The following is a 17,404-nucleotide window of genomic DNA, read 5'->3' as shown; positions in this document are numbered from 1 at the left end:
GCGCTGGCTCACATTTTCACCCCCATCCCTCCCTGAAATCCACAAACTCGCCTCATTGTCATCAGAAGTGAATTTGGAGAGAGCTGGGGGGAATACAATGGGGTGCATTTACATAGCGCCTGTTTGTGTATGGGGAAGGGGAGGTGAGAGAGAGGAGAATACCAGTAGTTGCATTTATATAGCACCTGTGTGCATGTAGAGGTAGACCAGTAGTTGCATTTATATAGCACATGTGTGCACGTAGGGAAATACCAGTAGTTGCATTTATATAGCACGTGTTTGCAAGGAGGGGAACACCAGTAGTTGCATTTGTATAGCACCTGTGTGTACATAGGGAAATACCAGTAGTTGCATTTATATAGCACATGTGTGCACGTAGGGAAATACCAGTAGTTGCATTTATATAGCACCTGTGTGCATGTAGGGAAATACCAGTAGTTGCATTTATATAGCACCTGTGTGCATGTAGGGGCTTACCAGTAGTTGCATTTATATAGCACCTGGGTGCATGTTGGGGAGTACCAGTAGTTGCATTTATATAGCACCTGTGTGCATGTAGGGAAATACCAGTAGTTGCATTTATATAGCACCTGGGTGCATGTTGGGGAGTACCAGTAGTTGCATTTATATAGCACCTGTGTGCACTTATGGGCATACCAGTAGTTGCATTTATATAGCACCTGTGTGCATGTAAGGAACTACCAGTAGTTGCATTTATATAGCACGCATGTGCATGTAGGGAAATACCAGTAGTTACATTTATATAACACCTGTGTGTACATAGGGAAATACCAGTAGTTGCATTTATATAGCACCTGTGTGCATGTAGGGAAATACCAGTAGTTGCATTTATATAGCACCTGCATACCAGTAGTTGCATTTATATAGCACCTGTGTGCATGTAGGGAAATACCAGTAGTTGCATTTATATAGCACCTGGGTGCATGTTGGGGAGTACCAGTAGTTGCATTTATATAGCACCTGTGTGCATGTAAGGAAATACCAGTAGTTGCATTTATATAGCACGCATGTGCACTTATGGGCATACCAGTAGTTGCATTTATATAGCACCTGTGTGCATGTAGGGAAATACCAGTAGTTGCATTTATATAGCACCTGGGTGCATGTAGGGAAATACCAGTAGTTGCATTTATATAGCACCTGTGTGCATGGAGGGAAATATCAGTAGTTGCATTTATATAGCACCTGTGTGCACTTATGGGCATACCAGTAGTTGCATTTATATAGCACCTGTGTGCATGTAGGGGATTACTAGTAGTTGCATTTATATAGCACACGTGTGCATGTAGGGGAATACCAGTAGTTGCATTTATATAGCACCTGTGTGCTCTCTCACCGGGACAGGACTCTGCCCCCACGGTTCCCTCCCCGGGACGGGACTCTGCCCCCGCGGCTCTCTCCCCGGGACGGGACTCTGCCCCCGCTGCTCTCTCCCCGGGACGGGACTCTCCCCCCGCTGCTCTCCCTGGGGTGAGGGGTTCCATCGACCCACAGCCCTCTAAGGGATGGATTTCCTCCCCGTCTCGGTCTTCAATTTATTCTGAGACTGTCCCTATGAGGGGGGGGCATCCTCTCTCACCTGGTCACTTGGAATTTGGGAAATCTCAAATCAGACCAGGGGAGTCGATGCCCTCTCTAACGATCATGGCAGCAGCGAAATCAGGTCCAATTAACCGAACACTGATTGATCGACGGTGCGATCTATTGCAGCAACATAGGGGTGGCCAGGCGCTGAGCAAATGATTACAATCAGACCTGAGGTATCAGAGATAGAATCATCACAATCAGGCTCAAGCAATCGATTAAGCACGGTACGACCAAAATCAGACAAGGGCAATCCATCAGAGGATAGAATAATCCCAAATCACACTCCAGCAATCACTGAGAGATGGGACACAGCACAATGACTCAGGGGTTAGTACTACTGCCTCATGGTGCCCGGGTTCAATCCCGTCCTTGGGCGACTGTCTGTCTGTGTGAAGTTTACACATTCTCCCCGTGTCTGTGTTTCCTCCGGGTGCACCGATTTTCTCCCATGGTCCAAAGATATGCAGGTTAGGGTGGGATTGGCCGTGCTAAGTTGTCCCATAGTGCCCAGGGATGTGTAGGTTAGGGTGAGATTGGCCGTGCTAAATTGTCCCCGTAGTGCCCAGGGATGTGCAGGTTAGGGTGGGATTGGCCGTGCTAAATTGTCCCGTAGTGCCCAGGGATGTGCAGGTTAGGGTGGGATTGGCCGTGCTAAATTGTCCCCGTAGTGCCCAGGGATGTGTAGGTTAGGGTGAGATTGGCCGTGCTAAATTGTCCCCGTAGTGCCCAGGGATGTGCAGGTTAGGGTGGGATTGGCCGTGCTAAATTGTCCCGTAGTGCCCAGGGATGTGCGGGTTAGGGTGGGATTGGCCGTGCTAAATTGTCCCGTAGTGCCCAGGGATGTGCGGGTTAGGGTGGGATTGTCCGTGCTAAATTGTCCCGTAGTGCCCAGGGATGTGCGGGTTAGGGTGGGATTGGCCGTGCTAAATTGTCCCGTAGTGCCCAGGGATGTGCGGGTTAGGGTGGGATTGGCCGTGCTAAATTGTCCCGTAGTGCCCAGGGATGTGCGGGTTAGGGTGGGATTGTCCGTGCTAAATTGTCCCGTAGTGCCCAGGGATGTGCGGGTTAGGGTGGGATTGTCCGTGCTAAATTGTCCCGTAGTGCCCAGGGATGTGCGGGTTAGGGTGGGATTGGCCGTGCTAAATTGTCCCGTAGTGCCCAGGGATGTGCGGGTTAGGGTGGGATTGGCCGTGCTAAATTGTCCCGTAGTGCCCAGGGATGTGCGGGTTAGGGTGGGATTGGCCGTGCTAAATTGTCCCGTAGTGCCCAGGGATGTGCGGGTTAGGGTGGGATTGGCCGTGCTAAATTGTCCCGTAGTGCCCAGGGATGTGCGGGTTAGGGTGGGATTGGCCGTGCTAAATTGTCCCGTAGTGCCCAGGGATGTGCGGGTTAGGGTGGGATTGGCCGTGCTAAATTGTCCCGTAGTGCCCAGGGATGTGCGGGTTAGGGTGGGATTGGCCGTGCTAAATTGTCCCGTAGTGCCCAGGGATGTGCGGGTTAGGGTGGGATTGGCCGTGCTAAATTGTCCCGTAGTGCCCAGGGATGTGCGGGTTAGGGTGGGATTGGCCGTGCTAAATTGTCCCGTAGTGCCCAGGGATGTGCGGGTTAGGGTGGGATTGTCCGTGCTAAATTGTCCCGTAGTGCCCAGGGATGTGCGGGTTAGGGTGGGATTGTCCGTGCTAAATTGTCCGTAGTGCCCAGGGATGTGCGGGTTAGGGTGGGATTGTCCGTGCTAAATTGTCCCGTAGTGCCCAGGGATGTGCGGGTTAGGGTGGGATTGTCCGTGCTAAATTGTCCCGTAGTGCCCAGGGATGTGCGGGTTAGGGTGGGATTGTCCGTGCTAAATTGTCCCGTAGTGCCCAGGGATGTGCTGGTTAGGGTGGGATTGTCCGTGCTAAATTGTCCCGTAGTGCCCAGGGATGTGCGGGTTAGGGTGGGATTGTCCGTGCTAAATTGTCCCGTAGTGCCCAGGGATGTGCAGGTTAGGGTGGGATTGGCCGTGCTAAATTGTCCCCGTAGTGCCCAGGGATGTGCAGGTTAGGGTGGGATTGTCCGTGCTAAATTGTCCCGTAGTGCCCAGGGATGTGCAGGTTAGGGTGGGATTGGCCGTGCTAAATTGTCCCCGTAGTGCCCAGGGATGTGCAGGTTAGGGTGGGATTGTCCATGCTAAATTGTCCCCGTAGTGCCCAGGGATGTGCAGGTTAGGGTGGGATTGGCCATGCTAAATTGTCCCCGTAGTGCACAGGGATGTGCAGGTTAGGGTGGGATTATCCGTGCTAAATTGTCCCGTAGTGCACAGGGATGTGCAGGTTAGGGTGGGATTGGCCGTGCTAAATTGTCCCGTAGTGCACAGGGATGTGCAGGTTAGGGTGGATTGGCCGTGCTAAATTGTCCCCGTAGTGCCCAGGGATGTGCAGGTTAGGGTGGGATTGGCCGTGCTAAATTGTCCCCGTAGTGCCCAGGGATGTGCAGGTTAGGGTGGGATTGGCCGTGCTAAATTGTCCCGTAGTGCCCAGGGATGTGCAGGTTAGGGTGGATAGGCCATGCTAAATTGTCCCCGTAGTGCCCAGGGATGTGTGTACGTTCAGTGCATTGTTCAGTGGTAAATGTAAGATAATAGGATAGGGAATGGGTCTGGGTGGGCTACTGTTCAGAGGGTCGGCATGGACCTGTTGGGCCGAACGACCTGTTTCCTCACTGCAGGGACTATTATTCTAATCACAAATCAGACCTGAGCAATCATTCAGAGAAAGCAAAATCAAAAATTAGATTTATTGTAATAAATCGTGCTTTAGCAATCATTGTCTCGCAAATGCTCAGCAAACATTGTTTCCTACACTCTGTTCCAGAACTCTCATGTCCTTGCACAGTACCATCTCACTGTAAACATGTACAACAACACTTCTCACTGTAGCGCGGTACACATGACAGTAATAAATCAAATCCAATCATTCAGAGATAGAATAATCATAAATCCAACCCAAGAAATTGATTAGCGTTGGATCGATCACAATCAGACTCGGGCAATTGTCAGAGAGAAACTAATCAATAATCAGGCTCAATCAATTGATTAACAACAGAATAGTCAAAATCAGATTCGGACAATCCAGTCAGAGGGAGAAGAATCAGAAATCAGTCTCGAGCAGTTGGTGGAGTATTCAGAAATCAGTCTCGACCAGTTGGAATAATCAGAAATCAGTCTTGAGCAGTTGATGGAATATTCAGAAATCAGTCTCGAGCAGTTGATGGAATAATCAGAAATCAGTCCCGAGCAGTTGGCGGAGGAATCAGAAATCAGTCTCGAGCAGTTGATGGAATAATCAGTCTCGAGCAGTTGATGGAGGAATCAGAAATCAGTCTCGAGCAGTTGGTGGAATAATCAGAAATCAGTCTCGAGCAGTTGGTGGAGGAATCAGAAATCAGTCTCGAGCAGTGAAATGGAATTGACAATCAGGAGGTGAGTGGTTGATGATGGGTCATGGCTGGTTGCTGTGGGGGGTGGGGAGAGGCTATGCTGGGGTCAGGGGAGCCGGTTCTTTTCCAACATGGAGTCTTGTTGAACCGTGCGTGTGTAACCCCCGGACCTCAGTGCCCTCACCGTGAGGAAACACTCCTCAACCCCCACGCGAGGCTGGTCCGTGCCCACCAACATCCCCCTCCCAGGGTTCCCCATGGCCGAACCACCCCTGTGTCTGGGAGGGAGGGAGTGAGGGAGGGAAGGGGGAGAGGTAAAGCCCCTTGGTGCCTCCTGGTTGCTGGCGGGCACCTCTCTGCGGGGGCAGGGAGGCTGGTGGAGGGCATCCGTCGCCCTCAGCACACCTACCCTCGGCTCCCCACCCCCACCCCTGGGGGGAGGCGGGGTGGGGTGGGCTCACGGGCTCCTGCCCTGGTCGCCCTGGAAGCAGCCCCGAAGGAAGCTGACGATGGTTCTCTCAAGGTGCCTGTGATTTCGCTTTAGCTTGAAGATGTGATCCTCATCTGGGTAGATCTTGGGTGGGTGGGGGAGGGGGGTGGGGGGGGGGAGGGGGAGGGTGGAGATGGGGGAAGGGGGAAGTACGTTGGGTGAGTTCTCTGTGTTCTCTCATCACCCATCACGGTCACCCCACCCCACACCTTATCACCAGATGTCCTCCCCATCCCAACAAAGTCTTCCCATTCCGACCAGCGGCTCCCCACACCCTCCCCCCCCCCCTCAGGGACACTCCCCCACCCCCTCCCGACCCTTTCCCATGGGACCTCTCCCCCGGTGGTGCCTGGTGGTACCTGTAGGGTGTGGTTGGTGACCGTCTTCACCAGCTGCCCCAGTAACTCCGCGGTGACCCGGGCTGTAGGGGCAAGGAGTGGGTGGAGGAACACAAGAGAGAGATAGTCACTGACTGGGGAGTAAACCCCCCCCAACCACCTCACCTGCCCCCCCCCCCCCAGTAACCTCCTCCCATACTCATAGGGGGGAGTGGGTTGGGAGTAATTCATGGGTTTGGGGGTAATTGACATTTAGGGCAAATTGATGTTTGGGGGTAATTGACATTTGTGGGGGTAATTGACATGTGTGGGAGTAATTGACATGCATGGGGGTAATTGACATGTAGGGGTTAATTGATGGGTGTGGGGGTGATTGATGGGTGTCTGGACTGGGGATAATTGACATGAGTGGGGGTAATTGATGGGTATGTGGATTGGGGGTAATTGACATGTGTGGGGGTAATTGACATGTAGGGGGTAATTGATGGGTGTCTGGACTGGGGGTAATTGACATGAGTGGGGGTAATTGATGGGTGTGGGGGTAATTGATGGGTGTGTGGATTGAGTGTAATTGACATGTGTGGGGGTAATTGACATGCGTGGGGGTAATTGACATGTAAGGGTTAATTGATGGGTGTGGGGGTGATTGATGGGTGTCTGGACTGGGGGTAATTGACATGAGTGGGGGTAATTGATGGGTGTGGGGGTAATTGATGGGTGTGTGGATTGGGGGTAATTGACATGTGTAGGAGTAATTAACATGTGTGGGGGTAACTGATGGGTGTCTGGACTGGGGGTAATTAGATAAATGTGAGGGGCCGCATTTTGGGAAAGCAAATCTTAGCAGGACTTATACACTTAATGGTAAGGTCCTGGGGGAGTGTTGCTGAACACAGAGACTTTGGAGTGTAGGTTCATAGTAATAGATGGGGGTGGGTTAGGGGTTACCTGACTGGGTGGGGTTTGGGGGTAATTGACGACGGTGGGGTTTGGGGGTAAGTGACGTGGGTGGGGTTTGGGGGTAATTGACGAGTGAATATGAGAGTGTGGTGTGTGTGTGAGAGAGTGAGTATGAGAGTGTGTCTGGGTGAGAGTTTGGGGGTTGGGGTTTGGGAGTAATTGACGGGGGTGGGTTTTGGGGTAATTGATGGGGTTGGGGTTTGGGGTAATTGACAGGGGTGGGGATTGGGGGTAATTGATGGGATTGGGGTTTGGGGTAATTGACGGTGGTGGGGTTAGGGGTAATTGACAGAGTTGGGGTTTGGGAGTAATTGACGGGGGTGGGGATTGGGGGTAATTGATGGGATTGGGGTTTGGGGTAATTGACGGGGGTGGGATGAGGGGTAATTGACGGGGTGGGGTTAGGGGTAATTGACGGGGTTGGGGTTTGGGAGTAATTGACGGGGGTGGGTATTGGGGGTAATTGACAGGGGTGGGGTTTGGGGTAATTGACGGGGGTGGGGATTGGGGGTAATTGACAGGGGTGGGGTTTGGGGTAATTGACGGGGGTGGGGATTGGGGGTAATTGACGGGGGTGGGGATTGGGGGTAATTGACTGGGGTGGGGTTTCACAAAGACACTCTCATACTCTCTCTCACACACACACACTCACTCTCACCCAGATACAGACAGAGAGACAGAGGGAGAGAGAGAGGGGGGGGGGGGGGAGAGAGAGAGAGAGAGAGAGACACACAGAGAGAGAGATACACAGAGGGAGGGAGAGAGAGAGGAGACAGACATAGAGAGTTACACAAAGAGATACAGACAGAGGGACAGAGGGAGAGAGGGAGACAGAGAGAGGGAGACAGACAGAGAGATATAGAGAGAGATACGGACAGAGGGAGAGACAGAGGGGAGGTAGAGACAGAGAGAGGGAGTAGAGAGAGAGAGGGACAGAGAGAGAGAGATATAAAAACAGAGAGAAAGGGAGGGAGACAGAGAGAGAGAGAGAGGGAGGAGAGTGTAAGGGAAACAGACAGAAAAATACAGAGAGAGATATAGACAGAGAGAGAGAGAGAGTGAGAGAGAGAGACAGAGAGAGAGAAGCAGGTAGACTGTGGGAAATGCCGGGTTCCAGGGATACGGTAGGGGATGAGGGTAGGTCTGGGTGGGGCAGCTCTTCAGAGGGTTGTTGTGGACTCGATGGGCTGAATGGGCTGTAAGGAGGAGGAAGGACAGACAAGAAAGGGAAGAACTGAGAGGGGAATAGGTTGAGGGAGAAATTTAGAAACATCGAGGCAGGAGTAGGCCATTCTGCCCTTTGATCCTGTCCCATCATTCTGGGTGGTGGCTGATCTATCCCAAAGCCATATTCCCTGCCTCTCCCTCCACATCAGGAATTCTGTCGATCTGTGCAACAGACTCTGTATCAGAGGGTCCCCAACGCTGTGGGGCAGAGCATTCACCCCCACTCCCTCCCCCACACCTCCACCCCTGTCTCCCCATCTCAGTCCCAAATCACCGCCACCACCAACCTGGGGAGGGGTGGGAGGTCTCGCCAAGGCGCTACACAAATGAACAAGAGATGTCTTTTGACCAGTGCTAAAGTCCCCTGAACAAGAAAGGGATGCAGAGAGAGGGGGACAAGGAGAGAGAGAGAGAGAGACAGAGAGACACAGAGACAGAGAGAGAAGGGGGGGACAGAGAGAGAAGGGGGGGACAGAGAGAGAAGGGGGGGACAGAGAGAGAGAGACAGAGAGAGAGGGAGGGGGGACAGAGGGAGAGAGACAGAGAGAGAGGGAGGGGGGACAGAGGGAGAGAGACAGAGAGAGAGAGGGAGGGGGACACAGAGAGAGAGGGGGGAAAGGGAGAGAGACAGACGGGGGAAAGAGAGGTGGGGGGGACAGAGGGAGAGAAACGGGGGGGAGAACAGAGAGAGTGAGGGGGGGAACAGAGAGAGAGAGAGAGAGACGGAGATGGGGGCCCAAGAGAGAGGGGGGGAATAGAGGGAGAGAGACAGAGAGAGAGGGGAACAGAAGGAGAGAGAGAGAGAGAGGGGCGACAGAGAGGGGGGGGAACAAAGGGAGAGAAATGGGGGAACAGAGGGAGGGGGGGAACAGAGAGAGAGAGGGGGAACAGAGAGAGAGAGGGGGAACAGAGAGAGAGGGGGGGGAACAGAGAGAGAGAGGGGGGAACAGAGGGAGAGAGGGGGGAACAGAGGGAGGGGGGAACAGAGGGAGGGGGGGAACAGAGGGAGAGAGGGGGAACAGAGAGAGAGAGGGGGAACAGAGAGAGGGGGGGGAACAGAGAGAGAGAGGGGGGAACAGAGGGAGAGAGGGGGGAACAGAGGGAGGGGGGAACAGAGGGAGGGGGGGAACAGAGAGAGAGAGGGGGAACAGAGAGAGAGAGGGGGAACAGAGAGAGAGGGGGGAACAGAGGGAGAGAGAGGGGGAACAGAGGGAGGGGGGGAACAGAGGGAGGGGGGGGAACAGAGAGAGAGAGGGGGAACAGAGGGAGAGAGGGGGAACAGAGGGAGAGAGGGGAACAGAGGGAGAGAGGGGGAACAGAGGGAGAGAGGGGGAACAGAGAGAGAGGGGGGAACAGAGGGAGAGAGGGGGAACAGAGAGAGAGAGGGGGAACAGAGAGAGAGGGGGAACAGAGGGAGAGAGGGGGAACAGAGAGAGAGAGGGGGGAACAGAGGGAGGGGGGGAACAGAGGGAGGGGGGGAACAGAGAGAGGGGGAACAGAGAGAGAGAGGGGGGAACAGAGGGAGAGAGGGGGGAACAGAGGGAGGGGGGAACAGAGGGAGGGGGGGAACAGAGAGAGAGAGGGGGAACAGAGAGAGAGAGGGGGAACAGAGAGAGAGAGGGGGGAACAGAGGGAGGGGGGGAACAGAGGGAGGGGGGGAACAGAGAGAGAGAGGGGGACAGAGGGAGGGGGGGGGAACAGAGGGAGGGGGGGAACAGAGGGAGGGGGGGAACAGAGAGAGAGAGGGGGGAACAGAGGGAGAGGGGGGAACAGAGAGAGAGAGGGGGAACAGAGGGAGAGAGGGGGAACAGAGAGAGAGAGGGGGAACAGAGGGAGAGAGGGGGAACAGAGGGAGAGAGGGGGAACAGAGGGAGAGAGGGGGGAACAGAGGGAGAGAGGGGGAACAGAGAGAGAGAGGGGGAACAGAGAGAGAGAGGGGGAACAGAGGGAGAGAGGGGGAACAGAGAGAGAGAGGGGGAACAGAGAGAGGGGGGGGGAACAGAGGGAGGGGGGGAACAGAGGGAGGGGGGGAACAGAGAGAGAGAGGGGGGGAACAGAGAGAGAGAGGGGGAACAGAGAGAGAGAGGGGGAACAGAGGGAGAGGGGGGAACAGAGGGAGGGGGGGGAACAGAGAGAGAGAGGGGGAACAGAGAGAGAGAGGGGGAACAGAGGGAGAGGGGGGAACAGAGGGAGGGGGGGAACAGAGGGAGGGGGGAACAGAGGGGGGGGGGAACAGAGGGAGGGGGGGGAACAGAGGGAGGGGGGAACAGAGGGAGAGAGGGGGAACAGAGGGAGAGAGGGGGAACAGAGGGAGAGAGGGGGAACAGAGAGAGAGAGGGGGGACAGAGGGAGAGAGGGGGAACAGAGGGAGAGAGGGCGGAACAGAGGGAGGGGGGGGGAACAGAGGGAGGGGGGGAACAGAGGGAGGGGGGGAACAGAGGGAGGGGGGGAACAGAGAGGGGGGGGGAACAGAGAGAGAGAGGGGGGAACAGAGGGAGAGAGGGGAACAGAGGGAGAGAGGGGGAACAGAGGGAGAGAGGGGGAACAGAGAGAGAGAGGGGGGAACAGAGGGAGGGGGGAACAGAGGGGGGGGAACAGAGGGAGGGGGGAACAGAGGGAGGGGGGGGAACAGAGAGAGAGAGGGGGAACAGAGAGAGAGAGGGGGAACAGAGGGAGAGAGGGGGGAACAGAGGGAGAGAGGGGGAACAGAGAGAGAGAGGGGGGGAACAGAGAGAGAGGGGGGAACAGAGGGAGAGAGGGGGGAACAGAGGGAGGGGGAACAGAGGGAGGGGTGAACAGAGAGAGAGAGAGGGGGAACAGAGAGAGAGAGGGGGAACAGAGGGAGAGAGGGGGAACAGAGAGAGAGAGGGGGGAACAGAGAGAGAGAGGGGGAACAGAGGGAGAGAGGGGGAACAGAGGGAGAGAGGGGGAACAGAGAGAGGGGGGGGAACAGAGGGAGAGAGGGGGAACAGAGGGAGAGAGGGGGAACAGAGAGAGAGAGGGGGAACAGAGAGAGGGGGGGAACAGAGGGAGAGAGGGGGAACAGAGAGAGGGGGGGAACAGAGGGAGAGAGGGGGAACAGAGAGAGGGGGGGAACAGAGAGAGAGAGGGGGAACAGAGGGAGAGAGGGGGAGCAGAGAGAGAGAAATGGGGGGGAACAGAGAGAGGGGGGGAACAGAGAGAGAGAGGGGGAACAGAGAGGGGGGGGGGAGCAGAGAGAGAGAGGGGGAACAGAGAGAGAGAGGGGGAACAGAGGGAGAGAGGGGGAACAGAGGGAGAGAGAGTGGGAACAGAGAGAGAGAGGGGGAACAGAGGGAGAGAGAGTGGGAACAGAGAGAGGGGGAACAGAGGGAGAGAGGGGGAACAGAGGGAGAGAGGGGGAACAGAGAGAGAGAGGGGGAACAGAGAGAGAGAGGGGGAACAGAGGGAGAGAGGGGGAACAGAGAGAGAGAGAGGGGGAACAGAGAGAGAGAGGGGGAACAGAGGGAGAGAGGGGGAACAGAGAGAGAGAGGGGAACAGAGGGAGAGAGAGTGGGAACAGAGAGAGAGAGGGGGAACAGAGGGAGAGAGGGGGAACAGAGAGAGAGAGGGGGAACAGAGGGAGAGAGGGGGAACAGAGGGAGAGAGGGGGAACAGAGAGAGAGAGGGGGAACAGAGAGAGAGAGGGGGAACAGAGGGAGAGGGGGGAACAGAGAGAGAGAGGGGGAACAGAGGGAGAGAGGGGGAGCAGAGAGAGAGAAATGGGGGGGAACAGAGAGAGGGGGGAGCAGAGAGAGAGAGGGGGAACAGAGAGAGAGAGGGGGAACAGAGGAGAGAGGGGGAACAGAGAGAGAGAGGGGGAACAGAGGGAGAGAGGGGGAACAGAGAGAGAGAGGGGGGAGCAGAGAGAGAGAGGGGGAACAGAGGGAGAGAGGGGGAACAGAGAGAGAGAGGGGGAACAGAGGGAGAGAAATGGGGGGGAACAGAGAGAGGGGGGAGCAGAGAGAGAGAGGGGGAACAGAGGGAGAGAGGGGGAACAGAGAGAGAGAGGGGGAACAGAGAGAGAGAGGGGGAACAGAGAGAGAGAGGGGGGAACAGAGGGAGGGGGGAGCAGAGAGAGAGAGGGGGAACAGAGAGAGAGAGGGGGAACAGAGGGAGAGAGGGGGAACAGAGAGAGAGAGGGGGAACAGAGGGAGAGAGGGGGAACAGAGAGAGAGAGGGGGGGGAGCAGAGAGAGAGAGGGGGAACAGAGGGAGAGAGGGGGAACAGAGAGAGAGAGGGGGAACAGAGGGAGAGAAATGGGGGGGGAACAGAGAGAGGGGGGAGCAGAGAGAGAGGGGGAACAGAGGGAGAGAGGGGGAACAGAGGGAGAGAGGGGGAACAGAGAGAGAGAGGGGGAACAGAGAGAGAGAGGGGGAACAGAGAGAGAGGGGGGGAACAGAGAGAGGGGGGGGAGCAGAGAGAGAGAGACACACACACAGATAGAGAGGGGTGACAGAGGGGGGGGAACAGAGGGAGAGAGACGGGGGGGACAGAGAGAGAGGGGGGAACGGAGGGATAGAGACAGAGAGGGGGGGGACAGAGAGAGAGAGAGAGAGGGGGAACAGAGGGAGAGAGACACAGAGAGAGAGGGGGGACAGGGAGAGAGGGGGGAACAGAGGGAGAGAGATGGGGGGAACGGGGGGGGAAACAGGGATGGGGAACAGAGGGAGAGAGACAGAGAGGGGGGAACAGAGAGGGGGGGAACAGAGGGAGAGAGACAGAGAGGGGGGAACAGAGAGGGGGGGAACAGAGGGAGAGAGAGTGAGAGGAGGAACGGTGGGGGGGAGAGAGAGAGAGAGAGAGAGAGAAAGAGAGGAACAGAGAGACAGAGAGAGATTCAGGCAGAGGTAGAGAGAGAGAGACAGAGAGAGAGCAAAAGGGGGGGAACAGAGAGCGGGGGGAGAGAGAGAGAGAGAGAAAGAGAGGAACAGAGAGAGAGATTGAGGCAGAGGTCGCGAGAGAGAGAGAGAGTGATAATATAGAGTTGGAGAGGAGGTGGGAACAGAGTGAGACAGTGGGTCAAGACGCACAGAGAAATGCAGACAGGAGTGGAGAAGGTAGGGAGGGAGGTGAAGAAGGCTTTTGGCTCGCTTGCTTCCCTCGGTCAGAGGGGCTGGGGACATCTTGTTGCAGCTCTACAAGAGACTGGGTGAGGCCACATTTGGAGCACTGTGTGCCACTCTGACCAGCCTGCTGTAGGAAGGGCGCTATTAAGGCAGGAGGTGGGCAGAGGAGCTTTACGGGGACTGGCAGGTTTGGGTCATAACGAGAGAGACTGGGGCTTTTCTCCCTGGAGCGCAGTAGACCGAGGGGGCGACCTTATAGAGGTCTATAAAATCAGGAGAGGCGTAGATAAGGTAAATAAAAAGCTTTTCCACATCAGTAGGGGAGTTTAAAACTAGATGTGAAAAGGGTTAAGGTAGGAAGGGAGAGATACAATCGGGTCCGGGGGGGGGAAGGGGCAATTTATTTCCACAGAGAGGGGGATGCGTGTCTGGAATGGGCTGTCAGGGATGGAGGTGGAGTGGGGTATGATTTTGTCACTGAAGAAATATTTTTTCAGCTACATGGATGAGGGGGATAGGGATCGAACGCAGGCAAATGGGACGAGATTAGAAATGTGAAACTGGACAGAATGGGCAAGATGGGCTGAAGGGCCTGTTTCCAAGCTGTCAACCCCCTCTGACTCTATGAAAGAGAGAGAGAGAGGATGAGGGAGAGATTGAGGGGTAGGAGCAGGGAGGAAGGATTGAGAGAGGGAGCGCACACACACACACACACACACACACACGGACTTGGAGGGAACGTGCTCCTGGTGGTCACACCTCATCCTTCCCCCATCCACCAGCCAGCATCTGTAAATAGATCCTGTAAATGTGTTCCCTTGGCCAGGGAGCAGAAAGTGAACTGCAGAGATGGCAGATGGGAACGGGTCGCTGATTAAGGAATCAATGCTTTTAATTAATAAGCAAAGTCTACATCAATACGTTCTCCCAGACCATATACCTACATCAAAGGCCATCACACTGGGGAAAGATTACGCACACTTTAATGGCCGGCATTAGTGCACAGACTGGACAGAATCACCCAGTCACTTACGCAGAAGGAGGCCATTCTGCCAATCGAGCCCGATACTGTCATTTCTACACCTCCTGAGCAATCCACACTCTCCCCATATCCCCATAGCCTCTGGGGGGTTATCCACCTCATGGCAATGTATATATACACACACACATACCCACACATATCTTCCCCTCAATGCACACTCACCCCCAACACACACTCACATGTGCGCACACACACACCCCCAGAGTGTGTGTGAGTGTGTGCGTCTGTGCACGTGTCTGTGTTTGTGTGTGTGCATGTGTGTGCGCGCATGTGATGTGCCTTTGTGTGTGTCTGTGTGTGTGCGCGTGTGTGTGTGCGTGTCGGTGTGTGTATGCATGTCTGTGTGTGTGCATGTGTGCGTGTCTGTGTACCTGTGTCTGTGTGGGTGTGTGCATGTGTGTGTCTGTGTGTATGTCTGTGTGTGTGTGTATCTGTGCGTGTGTGTGAATGTGCGTGTCTGTGTGTGCGTGCATGTGTGTCTGTGTCTGTGTGTATGTCTGTGTGCGTGTCTGTGTGCGCGTCTGTGTCTGTGTGTGCACGTGTGCGTGCGTGTGTGCGCGTGTGAGGCTCTGCTCTGGAGGAGTTGACTGCAGTGAATTCCCTTGAATGTTAGTTCTGGGATGCGAGGAGACGTTCAGTCACCTCAGGAAAGCAGCGATCATCACCAGAGAGCATTTCCAGCCCGGTCACACTCTCTCCCACCCGATTCTGTCAGGTAGAAGGAACAGATGTACAGCTTCTTTCCCACTGTCCTCAGACGTATAAACAGACCTCTCTCATACCTCAGAGTTGATCTTTCTCTGTAGCTGTGACATTATATTCTGCATTCTGTTGTATTAACCCGATCTGAAAGCATGATTGGCCCGGATGGGCACACTATATAAAACTTCTCACTGTACCTCGGGATGTCCGACAAAATCAAATCAAATTAAAACAAACATTCATATGAGGGAATCCCAGTTCCCTTTGAAGTTTTATTGTTTAAGGAATCCTATACAAGCCCTCCCCCATGCGCTGATGCCATTACACACACCATTTAACTGAACAGAAACATCCCACAGGTTTAGCCGGTGGATCTGGATTGGCTCAGGCCAGGAGGGCCGAAGTGTCTTCTTTGTTCACATCCTATCTCAGAATCAAAACTCCGCACCTTTCAGACAATCACACGGAAAATTGGAAGATGGGAGAGATTGGGGTGCGTAGGGGGTGTGTGGAGAGAGAGATAGAAAGATAGGGAGAGCTGGAGACAGACAGAGAGCCAGAGAGAGACAGACAGAGGTTGAAAAAGGGGGAGAGAGAGAGAGGGAGAGAGACAGATAGAGCGAGAGAGAGGGGTAGAGAAAGAGACAGAGAGAGAGAGAGAGAGACAGAGCAAGAGAAAGACAGATAGAGTCATAGAGATGTACAGCACAGAAACAGACCCTTCAGTCCAACCCCTTTAATGCTGACCCAGATATCCCAACCCAATCTAGTCCCCACCTGCCAGCACCCAGCCCATATCCCTCCAAACCCTTCCTATTCATATCCCCATCCAAATGCCTCTTAAATGTTGTCATTGTACCAGCCCCCACCACATCCTCTGGCAGCTCATTCCATACACGTACCACCCTCTGTGTGAAAAAGTTGCCCCTTAGGTCTCTTTTATATCTTTCCCCTCTCACCCTAAACCTATGCCCTCTAGTTCTGGACTCCCCCACCCCAGGGAAAAGACTGTGCCTATTTACCCTATCCATGCCCCTCATAATTTTGTAAATCTCTATAAGGTCACCCCTCAGCCTCCAACGCTCCAGGGAAAACAGCCCCAGCCTGTTCAGCCTCTCCCTGTAGCTCAAACCCTCCAACCCTGGCAACATCCTTGTAAATCTTTTCTGAACCCTTTCAAGTTTCACAACATCTTTCCGATAGGAAAGAGAAAGAGAGAGAGAGAGAGAGGAAGACAGAGAGAGAAGGGGGAGATGAGAGTGCTAGAGAAAGAGGGAGAGAGATAGATAGAGCTGGATAGAGACAGATAGAGAAAGGTAGAGAGAGAGAGAGAGAGAGAGCTAGAGAAAGAGGGAGATAGGGAGATAGATAGATAGAGCTGGACAGAGAGGGAGAGAGAGAAGTAGAGAGAGACTGAGAAAATGGGAGAGAGAGGGAAAGAAGGAGAGAGACAGAACTGGATAGAGCTGGACATGGACAGAGGTAGAGAGAGAAAGACAGCGAGAGACAGACAGACAGACAGACAGATAGATAGATAGATAGGGGTAGAGAGAATGTGTTGGTGGTTGTGAGGTGACCATATAGAAGTTTCTAGAAGGTTCTGGTGACCATGTTGGTGAGTGGTTGCTATCTGAGATAGCGCTGCCTGAAAGCAGTGGGGGGGGGCAAAGTCGATCCAATCTCCCCCTCGAAAGGGGTGTTGAGGTGGGGGTTGAAATGGAGAGAAATTCTCAGGGGATGGGGGGGGTGGCGAGAGATTTTCTGGGATGACGGAGGGAAGGATAGAACGCTCGAAGGGGCTGAATGACCTCATCTCGCTGCTCTGCGGTGTAAATCCTCAACTCTGGATACGCTGAACCGGAATCCCGAGTCGACAACACAGATGGATCGGGGATGGGGCGGGAGCGCGATGAATTCTCCAGAATTTACTTACCAGGTCATGGCTCACGTTTTGGTGGGTCACCAATACGCCACGGAGGGGAGAGTCAAAGAGGTCTGCAGTTCGACAGCCCCCAGGCACTCTCCCTCTCTGTACCAGCCAGCAGCCTCTCTCTCTCTCTCTCTCTCTCCTCCCCTCCCTGTCTGTGCTCCCCCTCTGTCACGTGATAATAATATTGACCAGGAAGGAATTAATCAGTCTGGCATTAATTAACTCTCAGCATTATTGCCCGAGTTTCTCCGAGGGTGGGTGGAGAGAGAGAGAGAGAAAGAGAGAGCGAGAGGAGGAGAGAGACTGACAAGAGAGAAAAAGAGGGATAGAGGTGGGGAGAGGAGTGGGAAGAGAGAGAGAGATAGATCGAGGTAGAGACAGACAGAGAGAAAGAGGTCGAGAGACACAGAGACAGGGAGAGATAAAGAGGGACAGAGAGAGAGAGAGAGACAAAGATAGAGGTAGAGAGACAGAGAGAGAGGTAGAGTCACAGAGAGTGGGGGAGAGGTATATGTAGAGAGAGATAGAAAGGTATATATAGAGAAAGAAAGACAGAGAGACAGAGAAAGAGAGAGACAGATAGAGGTAGAAAGAGAGAGAGAGACA

The 17,404-nt window shown here is 54.4% G+C and overlaps 1 long non-coding RNA gene across 1 annotated transcript; it reads right to left on the bottom strand.

Moving 5' to 3' along the window:
• Positions 1–4,401: 4,401 nt before the first annotated feature.
• LOC132813539 (uncharacterized) lies at positions 4,402–16,945 on the bottom strand. The gene is made up of 3 exons (XR_009644098.1): positions 16,802–16,945; positions 5,872–5,933; positions 4,402–5,596 (listed from the first exon to the last, which is right to left on the bottom strand). It is a non-coding gene; the product is annotated as an uncharacterized LOC132813539 (long non-coding RNA).
• Positions 16,946–17,404: the final 459 nt, after the last annotated feature.

Source organism: Hemiscyllium ocellatum, unplaced genomic scaffold, assembly GCF_020745735.1.
Source record: "Hemiscyllium ocellatum isolate sHemOce1 unplaced genomic scaffold, sHemOce1.pat.X.cur. scaffold_3781_pat_ctg1, whole genome shotgun sequence".
In the NCBI taxonomy this organism is placed as follows: domain Eukaryota; kingdom Metazoa; phylum Chordata; class Chondrichthyes; order Orectolobiformes; family Hemiscylliidae; genus Hemiscyllium; species Hemiscyllium ocellatum.
This window is presented reverse-complemented; position numbering and strand designations above follow the sequence as displayed.